At 44.2% G+C, this 7,897-nt stretch overlaps 1 long non-coding RNA gene across 1 annotated transcript; it reads left to right on the top strand.

Annotated features, from left to right (window-relative positions):
• Positions 1-2,219: 2,219 nt before the first annotated feature.
• On the top strand, positions 2,220-6,520 carry LOC131382831 (uncharacterized). The gene is made up of 3 exons (XR_009212409.1): positions 2,220-2,419; positions 5,678-5,816; positions 6,405-6,520. It is a non-coding gene; the product is annotated as an uncharacterized LOC131382831 (long non-coding RNA).
• The last annotated feature ends 1,377 nt before the right edge of the window (positions 6,521-7,897 follow it).

The raw sequence follows: 7,897 nt of genomic DNA, 5'->3' as shown, positions 1-7,897 counted from the left end.
GTTTCTGAAGAATCACATTGACTCTGAATTTAAATAAGCCACCAAGCACACTTTCAATTTGTCATAGATAGTTGCTGTTCTAAGGAAAATACAAAGGCTCATATAGGTTTAATATGTGGTGATCACATGGGGCATTAAGATAATCCTGTTTTTAGCCAGGTGTGTTGGCTCATGCCTGTAATCCTAGCACTTTGGGAGGCCAAGGCGGGCAGGTTGCCTGAGCTCAGGATGACCTACATTCACTACAAGTGAAAGTAAGACCTACATACAATCCTGCTGTCAATACAGCTGAGCAGTCGCAACTCCTTCTTCCTCCACCTCTGTCCAAGCCCTCTTTTAGTTCTGTAGACAAAGATCACAATATGGATTCATATTGGCCTGGATTGTAAGCATAGCAGAGAAGCAGTCTCTCCTGCCAGAGAACACTTGGGCACAGGGCGGGGGACATCATACCCCAAGGCCTGTCATGGGGTGGGGGGCAGGGGGAGTGATAGCATTAGGAGATATACCTAATGTAAATGACGAGTTACTGGGTGCAGCAAACCAACATGGCACATGTATACCTATGCAACAAAACTGCACATTGTGCACATGTACCCTAGAACTTAAAGTATAATTTAAAAAAAAAAAGTCATGAGACATATACAGGATCATGTTTCTTAGCCCTTTAAAGTTCATTTTCAACCTTTTTGAACGTTAAAAAAAAGGAAAAAAATCTCCAGATGGATAAGGTTTGGTGCAGGGCTGCAGAGGGAGTGGATATGGAACATTATGAATATCATATGAAAGGTATAAAGATATGCATTAGTATGGAATGCTTGGAGAAACCAGTTTTCCCATGAGGATAGAGCACAGAAATGAGCATGGAGGAGTGGGAAAAAGGGAATTATCCAGATTAGGTTAGAAAACAAGCCAAGAAACAGTAATCAAAGGCTTATAAATTGTGATATTTCCCAGGGAGATATGGAGATATTTTAGGAGTGTGCAAGTCTATAGTATAAACATTGTGCATCTTGCTGAAACATTAATTTTTCTTTCTAGAGGGAGAGAGGAATTTATAGTGTTTTTTTTAACACCAAAAGTTAAATATTATTCGTTTAGTAATATTTAGACTCATGTTTCATTAACTATTAATTGAATAGGTTTTCTGTTTTTTCTTTTTTTTTTTTTGTACTCTCTGGGAGGTAATCAGTGACTTTTTGCATAATAGTTTATGGCAAGAGACTACTGCATCCAAAGGTTAGGTCAGCCCTAATCCATTGTCATTCCTTAGCAGTATGTTAAACCCTTTTTTATCCTATTTTTAAAGCATAAAATGTATACAGAAAAGTGCTTACACCATAAGTGTACAGCTTGATGAACTACAACAAAATAAGCATGTCTATGTAACCACTAACCAGGTCAAGAAATAAAACATTACCACCTACTTTTATGAATTTTTTCTCTGTGCCAGGCAATCTGCTAAGTGTTTTATGTGGATTTTGTGACTGACTAGGTATAGGGTAGTAACGTTAAAGAGTCATCAGTGAAAGTGTAATTGCCCAACAGGTTGTTCCTGTCCACTGCCCAGAAAAGCCCAACACTGAGAACAGCAAGAGTTGAAATAGAGAAATAGTTTCATAATTGCAGGGCCCGCCAAGCAGAAGGATGGGAGAGGTTTCTTAAATCCATCTCCCTGAATGTGGAGGCTAGGGTTTTTCAAGTATAGTTTGGCAGGCAGAGGGCTAGGGAATGCAGAATGTTGACTGGTTGGGTTGGGGATTAAATCACAGGGGTCAAAGCAGTCTTCTTGTGCTCAGTTAGTTCCTGGGTGGGGGTCACAAGAATAGTTGAACCAGTTTCTTTGTGTGGGCTACCAATCGGAGTGGTGCCAGCTGGTCCATCAGAATCCAAAGTCTGAAAGATAGCTCAAACATCTGTTAAAAGAAAAACTTCAGCCGAATTAAATTTAAAGGAGTTTAATTGAGCAATGAACGATTTGTGAATTGGGCAGTGTTAGGTGACAGGGGTACCTTAATGGCGCCGGTTCCGGGTTCTTCTCCCCTCCTTGACCGGGCACCGTCTGAACCCGCCAAAGGAGGGCCAATCAGGAAGAAGCATCTCCCGCCTTCCCTTGGGCCCACCCCACGTAGGCCCAAGGGATATAAAACCCAGCACACCAGCAGCGCTCTCTCTCTCTTCTCTCCTCTCTCTCCCTCGCGCGACCTGATCTCTACCTCTCCAGTTAAGATCTCTTGGTTGCCACCGGTGTCGTCTCTGATTAGCCTGTCGCCCTTCATTTTGGTGCCGTGACTCGGATCGGGATTCCCCACCTTTAGGTGGGACCCCGATCCCCTTCCCAGGCTCAGTCTAGACCTCCGGCCAGCCTTCACCCTTTTCCTGTTCGCTGAGCTGTTCGCCCACCACCGGCCTCATCTCGGTAAGTTTTCCCCTCCCGGGCCTACCTCTCGGGTAAATCGCCAGACCCTAGCCGCTCCCGTGACGGACACATTTTGCCCAACGCCCTTACGGCAGTGGTAGGCCCCTATCATTCACTTCCGCCTCGGCCTGCAGGGAACAGAGTTTTCTCCCTCTCCTCCTCGCGTCTCCGGCCTGGGCCCCTCTCCTTCGCTCGTTAAAATCCTGGTACCAGGTGACCCACAGCCTCCCGCCTCTCAGAGGCTCCTCAGTCCTTCCGTTTCGGTGACGATCGATCCGGAGGCTCTGACTGGCTCCATGGCAAGCAGCTAGCAGGGGACGCCCTGCCTAGCTCGTCGCCGTCTATTCCTTCCTCTCATTATGGGAGGCTCTGCATCCCTGCCGGCCGACTCCCCCCTACAATGTCTTCTAAATAATTTTTCGGCCCTTGGCCTCGCCTCAGACATCAAACCAAGACACCTAATTAAATTTTGCACTCAAAACTGGTCCACCTATCCCCGAGACAACCAAAACAAATGGCCTCCTTATGGCTCTCTCGATCCTGATCATCTTTGGGATCTCTACAACTATTGCGTGCAAACAGGAAAATGGGTAGAGATCCCATATATTCACGGCTTCTTCCTCCTACGGGACACACCTAACCTCCGCCTCCCTTGCGAACCCCAACAGCTCCTTGCCGCTCTTAAACTGCCAGCCCCTCCCTCTGCCCCCGACTTCAACCCAGCCGACGAGCCCCCCCCATACCACCACCCTCCGCCCCGCCTTCCGACCGCTGGCCCAGATCAACCAGACGCCCCTCCCAGCGGCGCCTGCCCGCCCCCCACCAACTGCACCTACAGCACCACTCCTCCAAACTTCCCAGCCCCCGAAGGCTGGTGCAATGGCTCCCTACACAAGTCTATCAATTCTTCCACTGGTGGCCCCTGTGTTCCCGTCACTCTCTTTCCCCAACTCACCCTATTACCCTTCTCTGAAGGCTCATCAGCATACCACTTTGACCACCCTGACCTAGACCCCTCACAGATTCACCGACACAAGAGAGCAGTTTTCCTACCATTCATTCTCGGGCTATCCCTCACCACCTCCCTACTAGGCTCAGGACTAGGGGCTGCCTCCGTAGGTTACAGCGTGTCTCAGTTTTCTGATCTCAAGATTCCCAGTCCTTAGCCACTTTACAACGTCAAATCACATCCCTAGCAGGGGTATGACTTCAAACCGCCGAGCTCTAGATTTACTCACCGCTGAAAAAGGCGGTACTTGCATCTTCTTACAAACATTAAAACTTACATAACATTAGGAAGAAACTAATAAGGGCCAACTCGTCCCCATCATTGTGGGACACCCTAAAGACCCCCTCCTAGCCTGGATCCTCCCATTTCTAGGCCCTCTCATGGGTCCTCTTGTGCTCTCCTTCCGTGCCTTCTCAAATTCATGAGACAGCAAGTCTCATCCCTCTCTAACCAAACCTTTAACCAGCTTCTCCTTAGACATTATCAACTCCTAGCAACCAGCGAAGAAGCGGCTGACTCCAGAGACAGACTGAGCGCCATGTCTCGGTTCCACCAGTTCCTAGACAATCTCCACAAAGACTGCTGGCTCATCACAGACCCCTCCCTGCCCTTTGGCTGGCTACAAGGAACACTCATGGACTTCACAACTGAGATGTTCACATACAGCGCCCTACTGCTTGGCCTTATACTCCTGCTGTGCCCTGTACACAACCCCCACAGTCCTCCCATACCCCTCCCCCACGACGCCCCCACTCAGCAAGAAGTAGTCAGACAAACTACAACGCCCATTTCTCCACTTCTTAAGAAACAAAAAAGGGAGGAATGTTAGGTAACAGGGGTACCTTAATGGCCCTGGTTCTGGGTTCTTCTCCCCTCCTTGACCGTGCACCGTCTGAACCCGCCAAAGGAGGGCCAATCAGGAAGAAGCATCTCCCGCCTTCCCTTGGGCCCACCCCACGTAGGCCCAAGGGATATAAAACCCAGCACACCAGCAGCTCTCTCTCTTCTCTCTCTTCTCTTCTCTCTCTCCCTCGCGCGACCTGACCTCTACCTCTCCAATAAAGATCTCTTGGCTGCCACCGGTGTCGTCTCTGACTAGCCTGTCGCCCTTCAGGCAGCCCCCAGAATTATAGCAGATTCAGAGAGACTCCAGGGATGCCTCGTGGTCAAAACAAATTTATAGACAAAAAAAGAAAGTGACGGAAGTGACATACAGAAATGAGAAGTGAGGTATAGAAACAACTGGATTGGTTATAGCTCAGCGTTTGCCTTATTTGAACACAGTTTAGACACTTAGCAGTACATGACTGGTTGAAGTGTGGCTGCTGGGATTGGCCAAGACTCAGCTATTGTTACAGGTGCATACTCCTAAGTTAGGTTTTCAATCTTGTCTACCCATTAAGTTAGGTTTCAGTTCATCCACAAGGACTCAAATATAGAAATTTGGAGTCCTTCTCAGGCCATATTTAGTTTGCTTTAATACATCAATCTTAGGTTTTACAATAGTGATATTATCTATAGGAGCAACTGGGGAGGTTAAAAATCTTATGACCACTGGCTACATGTCTCCTGAACCACAATTCTAACCTTGTGGTGAATTCATTGGTTGTACAAAGGCAGTTTTGGTCCCTGGGCAAGGAGTGAGTTAATTTCAGGATGAGACTTATCATATTTGTTTTAAAGTTAAATATAAACTAAATTTCTCCCATAGTTAGCTTGGCCTACACCCAGCAATGAACAAGGACAGCTTGTGAGATTAGAAGCAAGATGAAGTCAGATATGCTAGATTTTTCTCACTGTCATAATTTTTCTAAGACAGACTTCTTCCACTGTCATTTTTGCAAAGGTGGTTTCAAAAGAAATCAAAGTTCCTAACCAATATATTCAAGTCACTCATTATCAAAAGAAGTCAAAGTTCCTAACCAATATATTCAAGTCACTCATTATCAGGGTCCACCTTTTTCCTTGTATTTGTCTCATGTCACACAACCCTATGTACTAGTTAACATAAAAATTACTTGCCATTTCCTTGGAACACATCCTGATTCTCTCCATCTACAACTTTGCTTATGCTGTTTCTTCCTAGAATGTAGCTCCCTCTCCAGGCCCCTTAACTTTACCTTGCTTTCCCCCAGCATGCACAGGCACAAAGCCTTTTTTAAGAATCCATCTTCAGTACTATCTTTTCCATGATATGTGCCCACTCTTCCTGATTGAAACTAAACTCACATATTCAAACATTTCCACAGGACTTTAGGTTGCGGAGGCCGAGCTTCTTTGACTTCAGAATGAAGACCCAACTTCCCAATGAGGTACAGAAGCTTATATACCATCTTGAGATTATGGAAAGAATGGGGGCTTGGATGCTGGCAAAACAGCTTATGGGAGGTAGGAGAAGAGGAATTCTATTGAGAGGCAATATAATTACTAGAGAGAATGATTAGATTGGGGAACAGAAATTCACTTGTAAACAGTTCTCTTTGGAATTTAATGATCCTTGGAGACAGTTACTATCTTAAAAAAGGGTCTGTTCAAGTGTGATTACACTTTTGGTCTTCTTTCCTATAATGAATAATAACATAACAAGGAAGGAACAAGAACATTATTCTCTTTGGTGAGCCCTTAAGTGGGTAAGGGGAAAATCTCTTCCATTACTTGTTGATCTCTAATAGTTTTAATTTAAATATCTCATTATACTAGGGAGCCATGTTTTGGAGTGAAATATTTTGATTTTCTTCAGTGTATACCTTTGCTGTAGCCCTTATCCTTTTCTACATTGGATTATTGTTATCCTGATTTGACTAAGTTTGTTGAAGACAGGTTTATTCATGAATCATTTTCTATCCACTTACTATTAACATCTCATTTTAAAGAATTAACAGTGTGTATGAGTCCATTTTCACATTGCTATGAAGAACTACCTGAGACTGGGTAATTTATAAAGAAAAGAGGTTTAATTGGCTTGTGGTTCCCCAGGCTGTACAGGAAACATGGCTGGGAGGCCTCAGGAAACTTACAATCACGGCAGAAGGCGAAGAGGAAGCAAGCATATCTTCACATGGTGACAGGAGACAGAGAGAGTGAAGGGGGAGGTACTATACACTTTCAAACAACCAGGTCTTGTGAGAACTCTATCATGAAACAGCACTAAGGGGATGGTGCTAAACAATTAGAAACTACTTCCATGATCCAATCACCTCCCACCAGGTCCCTCCCCAAACACTGAAGATTACAATTTGACATGAGATTTGGGTGGAGACACAGAGCCAAACCATATCACCATGACATTTTGTACATGTGACATTTTGACATGCTGGTCATTTCAACAACCATCACTTGTATTTTTAGCCATAACAAGTAATTTGGATTTGCCTATGCCCAGCAACTTGAACATCAAAGTAAAATACTATTGTACATGTGGTAGCACTGAGGTATTCAATATATATCCCAGTTGTGATAAAAGATTTCCTTAATGTACACTGAAACATAAAATACAATAACAAGTATAAATTTAAAATAAATTAAGGTATAGAAGACTCTTTGTATTAATGGTATATTGGATTAGACTTTGTATATTAGACCTTTGAACCACAGTGGAAAGCTTACTTAAGTTTTGTCATATTCTCCATAGGCAACCAAAATATATTATTTATAGAGTGATAAATATATTGATATTCAAAACATATGTTTCTTTTTTTTTGAGACGGAGTCTCGCTCTATCCCCCAGGCTGGAGTGCAGTGGCGCGATCTCGGCTCACTGCAAGCTCCGCCTCCCGGGTTCACGCCATTCTCCTGCCTCAGCCTCCCGAGTAGCTGGGACTACAGGCACCCGCCAACACGCCCCGCTAATTTTTTGTATTTTTAGTACAAACGGGGTTTCACCGTGTTAGCCAGGATGGTCTCGATCTCCTAACCTCGTGATCCGCCCGTCTCAGCCTCCCAAAGTGCTGGGATTACAGGCGTGAGCCACCGCACCCACCTATTTGTTTTTTCTTAAATCTTTCCTTATCATCCATCAAGAAAAAAGTTTCCAGTTAAACATGCTGTTTTTCTTCAGTACCTGAGGACTTAGAATGGCAACAAAAATTCTACCTGACTTATAACTTTAAAATGACCCAATTATATAATAATTTTATATTTTAAAATGCCCCTCAAATGCTAATTATGAAGTAATGAAAAAGCAGTTTATTACTGACCATGATAAATCAGTTGTTTCTTCCTTAGAATTAGTAAATTATACTAAAATTACTTGATTTATCCTTTGCCTTCCATATTATCACCTGTTTCAGCTGGTCAACTCCTCCACTTCCATTAGGTACAAACGATCACACACACGGACACACACACACACTCCATACAACAAAGGTCAAGTTATAGTTTTCTTTTTTCTTTTTTTTTTTTTCGAGATGGAGTTTCACTCTGTCTCCAGGTTGGACCGCAGTGGCACAATCTTGGCTCACTACAACCTC

Source organism: Hylobates moloch, unplaced genomic scaffold, assembly GCF_009828535.3.
Source record: "Hylobates moloch isolate HMO894 unplaced genomic scaffold, HMol_V3 SCAFFOLD_1, whole genome shotgun sequence".
Lineage (NCBI taxonomy): Eukaryota > Metazoa > Chordata > Mammalia > Primates > Hylobatidae > Hylobates > Hylobates moloch.
The sequence above is the reverse complement of the archived record's forward strand: the minus strand, read 5'-3'. Positions and strand labels throughout refer to the sequence as shown.